The sequence below is a fragment of the Empidonax traillii genome, unplaced genomic scaffold, assembly GCF_003031625.1.
Source record: "Empidonax traillii isolate 1590-97213 ecotype Southwest subspecies unplaced genomic scaffold, ASM303162v1 scaffold928:size235608, whole genome shotgun sequence".
Classification (NCBI taxonomy): domain Eukaryota; kingdom Metazoa; phylum Chordata; class Aves; order Passeriformes; family Tyrannidae; genus Empidonax; species Empidonax traillii.
The window spans coordinates 154387-163586 of NW_020956121.1; the positions used below are offsets into that span (position 1 = coordinate 154387).

Consider the following 9200-nt stretch of genomic DNA (forward strand, 5'->3'; position numbering starts at 1 on the left):
AAAGATCTTCTGCCGTTATTCTTTAGTAGGTGACTTACGGCATAAGTAGAGATCCTGACACAGCCCTCTGTTATCTCCTCAGCTTTACAGCAGGACTTCAGGGATTGGAAAGCTGATTTCTTCTGTCAGCTACTGCTTTTCCTAGCTGTCCACCAGTGATTATCCAGGACACAGAGGAGTCTGAGGTAGGAAGTGCATCCCTGAGGCACTGCTGATCATCTTTAAAGCATGAGACACTGGATTCAATAGAAGTAGCTTAATACAGTAGCTGTTTCCCTCTGAGCCACAAAACACCAAGATAACACAAATACCAACTGTCTAAGTCAGAGTTTGGGTTATTGTGCTGCAGTGAGAACCTAATTTACTTGTTTTTGATGAGGATGATACTTTTGCTGGTAATACAGACAGTGTAGGATTTACACCTCATTTGAGGATAAGCAAGTTCAGAAATGCTGATTTATTTGGGGAGCAGAGAGAGAAGTTTTTGAAGGCAGAGAAAAACAGAGACCTAGAGCAGCCAGTCAGGTTACAAAGTCCCATCCCCTGCTGTCCCACAGCCCAGACTGTGTCATCCCCTCCAGATGCCAGCCACTTTTCTTTGGCAAAATAACAATGCATTTGCTCTGTGAATAGCTTGGAGAGCTTATGCAAACCTCAGTGTCTGGGGGGTAGAAGGTTTCTAACTGAGATGTACTCTATGTATGACCTGTCTGAATGCCAGTTTGTGGACTGGAACTGCTCTTTCAATAGATGCATCTCCTCTTTCTCAGTGTTTCCCCAGAGTATCAGCAGGCAGGGAAGGTGGTTTGTCGGACTTGTCCTGCAACCCTGTAGGGCATCAACAACCCCCAAACAGGCATGACACTTCCCTGAGATTTGCTAACAAGAGCTCTGGAAGGAGTCCATGCAACCACCTCTCAAATGGGAGAACATCCTTGCTCTCCTGTCCATGATGATAGGATAAAATCTTCTGGGTCTCCCTGATGAAATTGCCTCAGTGGGAGAAGAGAGCAGGCACCAGAAGAGGGTCAGGATGAGGCATATGAGCCTACCCTGTGGCTGAGGCAGTATTTCCTTCTGCTAATTGCTCATGTTCATGGTAAGAAATGAGTTTGCTATTATGTCCAGGTATGAAGAAATAATGTCAGGGCTCTGTTTTGATCAGGCTTTTTTTTCTCGTGGGACACCTTCTACTGTTCATTTGGGTCCTACGTAGAATCCATCCCAACTAAAACCTCCCTTCCTCTTCAAGAACAGCACCTGAGATATCTTTAAAGGGATATAGTGACTTCATTGCTGAACTGAGTCCCCATGTCATTGTGGGGAGGATCCCACTGTGGCAGCAAGCAGGTGCAAAAGGGCAGCCTGGCTGGACAGGCACTAAGGTTTGGCACAAGTTTTTGTTGTTCCTGTTCTGCTAAGCTCCGCTAGGACTCAAGGACATTCTTCAAATTCCTTTCTCCCAGCCCAGTTGTTTGATAACCCATAAATAGCTTCTTTTCGAACACAATGCTGAAAGCCCCAAGTGATGAGCCAAGAGTGAAAATGTTTCAGTATTTAAGCATTTGATTGAACTTGTGGAGGCCAAAAGCTTCAGTGCTCTGTTCAGACTTAAAATAAAAAACAAAACAAAAAACATATTCAAGAAATTCTATTTCCTTCCCTCAGTTCCCATAAAACAGGGCTGTTTTCCTTCAGTCATCATGAATATACCTATGGAGCACAAAATGTCGTGAAAATAGCAAGAATGAGCTGAGCTGCGGCAGCTCTGTGTTCTTTCATGAAGTCAGCTTGGAGATCATGGCCAGGGTTCTCACATTCAGATACCTAAATATAGAGCTGTGCATACTCACCACGGCTGAATTGCCAGGAGTCTTTATGTTCAGAGCTGGAATTTGATCAACAATTTCTAAAAAATCCTCTGTGATGTCTAATTTTGGGCACCAAAAAGCAAATCTATTTCAAAACACAAGATCCTTATGGAAATATTGAGATTTAGCTTCTTTCTCATGTTGTTCATGGGATTGCTTTGTTCCATGACTGTGAAGGCAAGACCAGGGAGCGGTGACACCGAGCTTTCTCAGTATCCCGTTCATTCAGCACATCTTCCTAGCAACGTGAAGTCAATTTTTTGGCTTTAAGGCAAAGCAGTGCTTTCAGAGAAAGCACTTTCCAAAAGGAAAGAAAAATGTTTTGCCTTCCTGAAGACTTTCCACCTGTGCCCTCATGTGTCATGTTAACTGCCCCACTCAGCACAAGTCCTGCCATAGTCTCTGGGATGCCCTCCTGCTGAACCCTGTGCCGCTGGTTAGCATTACTGTCAGCAATTTAATGTCACTAGATGATAATCCATGGATAATAACAGAGTAAAATACTTGTTATCAACTTGGCTGTGGGATCTAGAAATACTGGCTGGTCTTTTTTATCCTGCCAAATCTAAGCCCTCTGTAACACAACTAACATTTTTGCATTAAATGGCCCTGAGTATCAGGGATATTTATTTACCCCCTAACCTAGCCTTACTCTGAAGCATGTGTTTACCGTTCTACCTGGGAATATTCCTTTCAAATGATACAACCTGTATGATTAGTTTTAGCGCAGGCTAGATTGTCACAGTAGATGAGGGTCTCCAGGAGAAACACCCTCTCCTTACATGGTCTCTGCATCCCATCCATTCTGGAGGAGAATAAGAGACTGAAGACATATTACACTCATTTTGGTGATAGCTGCTATAACTGTTAAGTGGCCTGTGAGGCTGGGAATATCCTGCAGAAAGTAGCCATGATAATAAGTCATGATATAGGTATTAGAAATGCCTCACAGCTTGTCAGCTAATGTGTCTTTGCTAAGGAAATAAGCACGAAGAGCAGAAAACTCACTCCCAGTCTGGTCACTCTCACATAACTTTTTTTCACTGACAGGAGGTGGTTGAAGGTGCAATTAGGTCTTGTGATTGATTGGCTCCCTGTCTCCAGGCATGGCACTAAACTCTGCAGCCCACTGAAACGCAGCTTGGGAATTCAGTGGTGGGACATTTCCATCCCACTTTGCACAAAAAATACCATCTGTCACCCCTGCTCAGGATGCTGCCACCACTTCTGCTTTCCAGCCAGGGAGAGGCTTGTCTCTCCCTGAGGTCTCCACTCCCACTTGCCTCAGCAGTGCTGTGACAGCATGGACTGACATCTGGAAGAGCTTGTTTTCCTGGACTGGCTCTGTCTCCCAGTTCTCTCCTAATAAAATGACTTATTGGTTTAAGATGGTGTCTCTCATGTTTTCTTCCAACTTTACGAAATTAGATCTGTTTTTCAACTTGATCTATATCTCTGAGAGTTTGACCAATTTATCAGTCAAATGCAAGACCAAACATCATGACATTTTTCTTCCTTCTGTGGGACATAGATTAAACTTTTTTCCAAACATCTAGCTACTTTTAGTAGTAGAATTTTAATCATTCACTCACACAGCATTAAGCATATAAAAATGGCCAGGAGCTGTGAAAGATGTGGCCACTAAATACTTGAGGAAGACCTTCAGCTGGTACAAATGGCATTTCTCCAGCTGTACAGAGAGTGCTGCATCTGTTGAGCAGCTGAGCAACCAACCCTTGTAGTGACTGGGCCACGGGGACCTGGCACAGTGTGTGTCACAGTGGCTGGAGAGTGTCTGTGTGTCACAGTGACAAGCTGGAAAGGGAGGCAGTAGAGGCATCCTCAGCCAGACCAGTCTGGAGTCGAGACAAATCCAGGTTCACCCTGTTTGAAGGAATGCCAAGAACTACTCCTAACACAGAAAAATGGGTGCACTTTTGTCCACTTTGCAACATCAGGCTGACAAACATGAGAAAACTGCAAGAGGCCAGACAAACTGTAAAAAGACTTCCAGGCGCTTGCCTGTTGCTGAGCTGTGTTACTTGAGGAGGTGGCCTATGGCTGCAGTGATGGGTTCTCTCAAGGAGCTCATCACAATTTCACGTTACTGAGCAAGGCAAATGAGAGGGGTTTTGGTTTAGAATGTGTAACTACTTCTGCCAGATGGTATCTCATGATATTTAAATGTAAGAGCTAAATAAGAATTCAGACTAATTATTAATTAATAGTTGGAGATAAAATATATATTTTCCTTTTGAGATAAAACCTAATATAAAACAGTCACAGCTTTAGAAGTAAGATTGGCTCTAGTATAGCAATCAGCAGTAGCTTAGGCTTACAGACATAAAGTCCCAGCTGTACTGAGAGGAAAAAGTGATGCTGGCAACTGTTTGACTATCAGTCAGGAAAAGCAATCCCCTCCAGGCCAATGTGGGTATGACGGGTGAAGAGAGTATCTTTGCACTGATGATATTAATAGCTCATTTGCAAATTTCTACCCAAATCTATTCACTTCAAAAGCTCAGCTTGGGGACCAAGAGAGATATTTTTCAACAAAACATTAGTCTCAATTAACTAAATGTAACCAAGATAAATGAGCTGAAAAAATCAGCAGCAGATAAAACTGGTGAGGCCATTAAATCTATGAAGGGAAGATGCTGAAACTTGGAAGGCACCCGAATACAATTGTGCAAGTATTCCAAGGCAGGGTCAGAAAGGGATAACGAGGCTCTCGCAGGCCGGAGATGCTGAGAGGCCAGACGGTATTGACACAGACAGTCAAACAACAGCGCAGCCCACAGCAAACACTGCGCACTAAGGTGGGAAAGAATTTTAATGAGCAATTTCAGTCTCATACTTGCTATGAAAAAAGGCCTTGGCATTGTTCCCACTGACAGTGCCCTCCAGATTAGAGACTAAATCACAGCATCCTCAGGGGAGGATGAAAAGAGATAGCAATGGAGTGTCTTTCATTTTTGCTTTGATCCTGATATACTAACAGTAACGTGTTTATAAGGGCTACAGTGTAGTTATATTATTGTTAATATATCAGGAGTAAAAAGAGCAAGCCCAAGAATATAAATAAAATAAAATAAAATAAAATAAAATAAAATAAAATAAAATAAAATAAAATAAAATAAAATAAAATAAAATAAAATAAAATAAAATAAAATAAAATAAAATAAAATAAAATAAAATAAAATAAAATAAAATAAAATAAATAAATGTAGTAGAATAGAATAGACCCACAATAAAGTAATTTTAGCTGATTTTAAGGTATTACCCCAAAGTTTTATGAACACTTACAGCAGGTCATGCACTCGTGGGTAAACAGTAGCTTATTTAGTAAATCATCATCATCATCATCATCATCATAAGGTCCCTTTAAAAAACTATTTTGTGATGTCTTCAGAAGGACCAACACCTCAATTCCCCCAGAGGAGGCAGATTTTTTTTTTTTTTTTTTGTACAGAAGTAATAACTTGTGGGGTGGAGGAACCGGCATGTACATTGGAGGCAAAAGGAACAAAACGCTCTTTAAGGCATCAAAAAGCTCAGCTGCCGCCTGCAAAATATCTGCAATATGTTATCAGCCCAGGGTAAATGAGTCAGATGCTTCCCCCAGGAGCCATTCCACCCCGGGCGGGCTGGGAGCGGGGCCCAGCAGATGGCTGCTGGGGATGCCTTTCTGCCCGGAAAACTGGGAATGAAAAGAGCGTGCCCCCGAGCGCAGCCCATCTCTCAGTGACAGGCTCGCGGCTGCTCCAGGCCCGTGTGCCGGGAGAGCTCCCACTCGGGCGGTGCCAGCACCAGAGCTGTCTTTGCTCTCCCGAGCAGAGGCTGCCACGGCCTTCCCGGCCTTGACCCGCTTTAGGCTACAAAAGTATTATGTGGTAAGTCGGCAAAACTGCTGAAAAAGCCTATTATCACCATCGAAAGGCTGAAAGAGAAATGCACACGTTATCTCCCCAGCTCTGCAGCACGGTGTGCCACGTAAGCCCTCCAGGAGAGCAACATTTCCAGTTTCATGAGCGATTGTGCTTCCACGCTATTGTGGGCTCGGCCCCCCTGTGAGAGCAATTCCCCAGCCAAGCTGCGGAGCCAGGGAAGGCCAGTTTGCTTCATCTGTTACTGCCACGGCTTGTTAAAAGGACAGATCCTCTCCCTGCTGCGCCGTTCATTTCCATTTGATCCTGTTCATTATTTCTAACCAGCTTTTTATAAATCAGTGTTCTGCAAGAAACCCCAAAACTGAGTGTGATGGAGACCTAGGCATGTACAGTGCTCATATGCAGACAAAGAAATTCCTGTTAAACCGCAGATGGCTCTGTGTGCAACCTCGCTGCTGTTCACATGGCTTCAAGCATAGGTCTTCAGCAACCCTGAGCCAGTGCGTGCAGCAAGGATCATCTTGAGTGTCACTTGGCATCAAACAGGCACATTCATCCTTTCAGACTTTTCTATTGAAATAATCAGCAACTGGAACACTTGAAAGCAACTAAGTTTTTGAAAGAAAAGCTATGCGAGCTCTTTGTTCCCCCCCAAACTTGGGATTACTAATATTTTTCTACCTATCTGGAGAGTTTATCATCGTTTTTTGAAAACATAAGATAAATCTTTTACAGAAAAGGTTTTCAAGTATTTGGAGTTTTTATTTTTCACCAGGTAGAGCCAAATACCTTCAGTGTTTTCAACACCAGTGGCTTTCCTCAGGTTTTTCACTTAAAAATCAAAAAGATTGAATTTTGCCTTGGTAGATTATTTTTATTATTTATTGGTGCATTTTCCTATAAACAAGACTGACTGCTTAATGGAAAGTCATCTCCTGTGTTTCTCAAAGTAGAAAGTAGCTGCTGTCCCAGAGGCAGCAATAATTGCTAGAATGGCAATGAATAATTGCTTGGTAACAGCCAGTGCAAGGCTTTGCTTTTCACTGGGAACCTGTTCCCTACACAGAGACTAATTAGCTACTGCCGAAAGGAAAAGGGAGAACTGCAGAGCTGCTGTCTGCTCTCACTCCCAGTGTTTTACAAGGTGTTTCCTGACACCTCCCAGTCTCTGCTCACCTATGGCCTGAGTCCAAAGTTCTCCTTAGCGTGTTTGCCCACCTGCTCTATACCCTTCCTCTGTGAAAGGATTTAAAACCACACTGCATTTTTCCTGTCTCTAGAGCAAAGTAAAATACTCACTAAAAGGATCCTGAGTAAAAGCTCAGCTAGCATGGATGGGCTGTTCCAGCTGGGCAAGGGGCTTTTGGTGAATCAGCAAGTGGTGGGGCTGTATTGCTGGGGAGGCACTGGAGCATCACTTTGGTCACTGTACTTCTAGCAAAATATAAGGGAGAAGTGGATGGGACAGACAGACACATGGCTCCACTTTCTACTTACTCAGCCAACCCCCCAGCTCTCCTCACTAAGGGCTGTCATGCCAGGTTGATTTTGCCTCTGAGACTTTAGGAAATCAAGAGTTTAGATTTAATCTCTCTCTGCTGGGTTCTAATACAATGCTCTCTGGGAGAAATAAAGGCACAGCTCTAAGGGTTATATAGATACACAAATGCTCAGAGTAGGTATTAGGAGGAAATTTCAGCAGTAACTTATCTGTGATGACATAATTAAATACTATATTATAAAGTGTATAAATAGGAAAATTGAGCTAAGGCTGCCTTGGAAGATATGACTTGGTTATTTCCTAGAAACTGAATGTTTGACTTTGGAACTGTAGCACTTCTTACTCAAGTTTTCACGTGCCATATTAGTAGAGAACTTCAGTAGCTTCAGTCACAGGCTTGACAGGTATCTCCAGTGACCATGTCCCTTGTTGTCTTTCAGCTTCATTACACACAGCAAGCATGGGGGAGATGGAAAGGGTGAATGAGAATTGTAATTGCTTTGGAAAGCATGATGTTCTGTTCATGTTCACATTTGGACAGAGTCACTTCTTGGGGTAGCTCTTTTAGCCTGTGTAAAACAATAATGAAAAGGTTAAGAGGGAATGTAATGGATAATTGTTCTAAAGGTAATAAATATATAATTGATTCCAAGCCTGCATTTTGCAGTAATTCAATCTTGCTCCCACTGGACTCCACAACACTTTTGAGATTCACTTGAAATTAATCAGGTTTCAGAGTTTCCACAAAGTAAAATCCAGCACTTTAATAAACTCTTTATTCTGAAATTCCAGGGTCATCTTCAAAGATGCATAGTACTATTACTTCGATTATACAGATGTGGATGCTAATGTTATACAGAATCAGCCAGATAGTCAGGTGATGAACAAAACCAGAATAATTCATAGCCTGCCTAAATAAATGAGCTTCAATGAAGCTACAGATTGTATTTCCAATGGATAACTTATAATTTTGATTATTTACAAGGGAAGTTCAGATTCTTCTTGCAATCAATTTTTAAACACCATTTGAAAATTGGATTTCAATTTTTTTTTTCCAAAATCAAATATTAAATTATCTATATGCACTGTTAGTATGCCTGTTATTGCCTTCCCTAAATCCCCAAATTAGCCCAAGGGCTCTTGGCAGTGCAGGTAAACCACTCACTGCAGGGAAGGACCGTGGTACAAGGCAGCTGTGGTACTGCAGCAAGGGGACAGGGTGAAGGAGGCCAGGACGGGATGGGGCAGCCAGCACTCTCAGTTCTGGAAAGCAGGACCCAGCCCTGCACTCACCCTGGGCATGAACCCACCCGCTCCCCATGGCAGGGCAGCAAATTTCCCCAATTTCTGCACTGGGGAGGACGCAATAGTACTGCTGCAGCAACAATCACACAGGTGGCACTTGGCCTCTCCTGGACCTCAAACTCAGGCTTGGCACCTGCAGATTTGCAAAAATCTTTCATGATTTGGGACTGAATCTTTCCAGTTTTGTCTAAAAGTGTCTGGCAAACACAGAAAGTGCATTCACAGCTTGCATCTTCCAACACAAGCTCTGAGCTACTGTATGCTGAGTCTGTTTTCCATCAGGGCGCTCATACCAGCAGTTTGGTTTTAGGGATCTTCCCAGCCCTCTAACACACTCTCAATGCCCTTGGACAGGTTGTATATGTGAACAGTCATTTGCTTCGCATCATTATTCTGGGTCCTGGTTCACAGCTGAACATTGTTTGAACTTCTTACGGCATAAAGGGACTTGGACTCCTTCCTAGAGCACGATGAAGATTTCTAGCAGTTACTTTATACTGATGATTTTGTCTCACAGCAGTGAATTATTTCTCTTCTGTCTGATAATTCAATGTGTTTCTGTTGGAAATGATGTATTAAAAGACTCAGCAAACTGAAAATTAGCAGTGATTTTCTTCTTTTTTTTTTTTTACT

At 42.7% G+C, this 9200-nt stretch overlaps 1 long non-coding RNA gene across 1 annotated transcript; it reads right to left on the bottom strand.

Annotated features, from left to right (window-relative positions):
- Window positions 1-6621: 6621 nt before the first annotated feature.
- On the bottom strand, window positions 6622-8846 carry LOC114067538. The gene is made up of 2 exons (XR_003573412.1): window positions 8573-8846; window positions 6622-7831 (listed from the first exon to the last, which is right to left on the bottom strand). It is a non-coding gene; the product is annotated as an uncharacterized LOC114067538 (long non-coding RNA).
- Window positions 8847-9200: the final 354 nt, after the last annotated feature.